Source organism: Silene latifolia, chromosome 11 (assembly GCF_048544455.1).
Source record: "Silene latifolia isolate original U9 population chromosome 11, ASM4854445v1, whole genome shotgun sequence".
NCBI lineage: Eukaryota > Viridiplantae > Streptophyta > Magnoliopsida > Caryophyllales > Caryophyllaceae > Silene > Silene latifolia.
Window position 1 is genome coordinate 66,929,607 of NC_133536.1, and position 3,259 is coordinate 66,932,865.

The window sequence follows — 3,259 nt, forward strand, 5'->3', positions numbered from 1 at the left end:
GTGCTAAGTCATGAGAAGGAGCACATTGTTAAGGGAGTAGTGCTATGAGAATGGAAAGTGAATTGTTATCGTATGTTCTTGTTGTTAGTGTTTATTCCTACTCAACTTCGTGGTTGACTGTGTATTCGTGAACACCTGTGATGAACCATAATGGCGAGCAGATTTGACAGGTACTAAAGATTAGCAGACTTCGGAGCTGTGGGATGCGTGGGGACATGGCTAGTCTACCTAGAAGTCTAGACCATATAGATTATTTAATCACTTATTTAATTCCGATGTGCGTTGTATCTTTTTTTAGATTAAGTTTAGTTTGGTTAAGTTGTAACAAACATGTAATCGCTAAGTTTTAATTTAAAGTACTTTGGTGAGTTGGACTTTGTTATTCACTACCTCGGGAAACCGAGATGGTAACGCTCTCATTTACTTCGGATGTCTTGTAACACCCCCATACTCCAAATGCCTTACCAGGACCACTTAAGGCATGGAAGTGCTACCATCTCGGTTACCCGAGGCAATGATAATCAAATATACCATAAAGAAACGTACTTTAATAAATAGTTTAACGTGATACAAGTCCAACCAAAACTGATAATATAAAATACAACTATTCTCAAAAATGTCAAACCAACTAAACAAAATGAAAGAATGTTCGACACAGCGGAAGACTTCTAAGACAGCTCGTGGTGACTCAGCCCAGCTATCCCATGCGCATCAACTCATACTTGCTCAATAACTGCTCACCATCCCCGAATGGATCACTACAGTTTTTAAAACAATTAAACGGGGTGAGTACTAATTACACAAAATAAACAGCTACAATAAAATAACATTACAAACCAATCCAATCCACCAACTCCGTCACATCACCACACACCTGACTACACACTAAAGTGTGTAATCCTGCCAGAATACTCATCGCAATAAGTATTCCACACCGCCAGTGGGGGACCACAGCCGTTCCCACCTAAGCCCCGCTCATCTCATCCGAGCGATAAACCCATGTTCCTTAGTTTGCACATCCCCTCCTGTGGCAGGTTCCACAGAGGGTGAATCAAGAGCGTGAAGCCACTCCCGTAAGTGACTCCACTCAGCCAAGGACGCACCTCGCAAACCACGGACAGTTATACGATAATCACATTACATTACCAACAATCACCAAATCAGAATCCAAAGCCAATACGATATACAACAACAACAGTCAATTACCAACACAACCATGTAATCAATACTGAGTAGGGAAACCCTACCTGGAATAGCAATCACACGAGACCGTCTAGCATCTAATCAGAACTTCTCCTCTACGAATCCTCCTCCTATAACATGTATACATACGATTACTACCAGCACATCATAACACTCCCAAATCCCCCAAAACTACCCAATTAGAGTTTAACCAAACTTAACAAAACAGTATAAAAATTATATTAGAAGCTTAACCTTGACACGACGATCACAACGGTATAACGAACGAGACAATCCGACGAACCTAGCCTTGGGATTTGCTAATAACGCGAGAGATGCGAACAACGTTACTCTTAATCTCCACTTGAAAGGTTTTTAGAATGATAAAAGTGTTTAGGAAATAATGACGAATGCTTTTTATATTAATCTCGCGTTATTCACAAAACCCGGCTAACAATCCCGTATAACACACTTACTCGTTTGAGTAAGTGACTTATTTGATCGAGTGTCATACTTAATCGATCGAGTACCCAACAGGCAGACTACTGTTTTGCGTAAAAAGCTACTTACTTAACAGAGTAAGTCCCACTCGATAGAGTACCCATAGACATAGAAAACCGTAGTATTACAATCTTCCCTCCTTAAAAAGAACTTCGTCCCCGGAGTTCAACCCATAGACAAAACAAAACATACTATTTCCACTCCGACACAACAACATAACCAAAACTCAAAACAAGACTCAAAAACACAACTCCCAAACAACACTCAAACCGACACAAAACAACTAGTAACTGTACTAAAACCAACATAAAACATACAAAAACTTTATGCGGCCATCTCCTACCCCCTAAAAGAAACATGGTTATGTCCCCGTAACCACACATACCTGATCAAAAAGAGACGGATACCGCTCCCTCATAGCCTCCTTCGCCTCCCAAGTAGCCTCCTCAACCTCATGGTTAGACCAAAGAACCTTAAGCAACATCGTTTCCCCATGTCTAGTTTTCCTAACCTTGCGATCAAGAATCTGTTTCGGCACCTCAAGATAAGACAAGGACTCATCCAACTCGTTGTTCTCTACATCTAACACATGTGAAGGATTTCTCACATATTTTCGTAACTGAGACACATGAAACACATTATGCACCCTATCAAAAGTAGCTGGCAAAGCTAACCGGTAAGCAACCTCACCCACACGATCCAAAATCTCATATGGTCCGATAAACTTCTAGCTCAGCTTCCCTTTCTTACCGAATATCATGACCCCACGCATAGGAGACACTTTCAAAAGAACCTTGTCCCCAACCTGAAACTCTATGTCACGACGATTTAAATCTGCATAACTCTTTTGTCGATCCTGGGCCGCTTTCATCTTTTGTCTGATCAGCTTAACCTGTTCAACCATCTCATGTACCATCTGTGGTCCTAAAACCACTGCCTCAGCTCTATCATCCCAGCAAATCGGACTCCTACACCTCCTCCCATACAAAGCCTCAAACGGTGCCATACCAATACTCGTGTGATAGCTGTTGTTATAAGAAAACTCAATCAGATCCAATCTCTCCTCCCAGCTACCACCAAAATCCATAACACAAGCTCGTAACATATCCTCTAAAGTCTTGATGGTTCTCTCTGTCTGGCCATCTGTCGCAGGATGAAATGCAGTACTCATCTTCAAAGTAGTTCCCATCAACTCCTGCAACTCTTTCCAAAACCGTGATATGAACCTCGCATCTCTATCTGACACTATATCCTTAGGCACCCCATGCAAGCGAAACACATGCTTCCTATAAGCCAAAGCCAATTGTATCTTGGTATAATTATCTTTCATCGGCACAAAGTAAGCTGACTTGGTCAACCGATCAACTATAACCCATATCATGTTATTACCTTGTTGACTCCTCGGAAAACCCACTATAAAATCCATAGAGATGGACTCCCATTTCCACTCAGGTACCTCAATAGACTGAATCTTACCTTGTGGTCATCGCTGCTCTCCCTTAACTCTCTGACAAGTTAAACAACGAGCCACAAACACGGCTGTTTCCTTCTTCATCCCAGGCCACCGGAAAGTCTT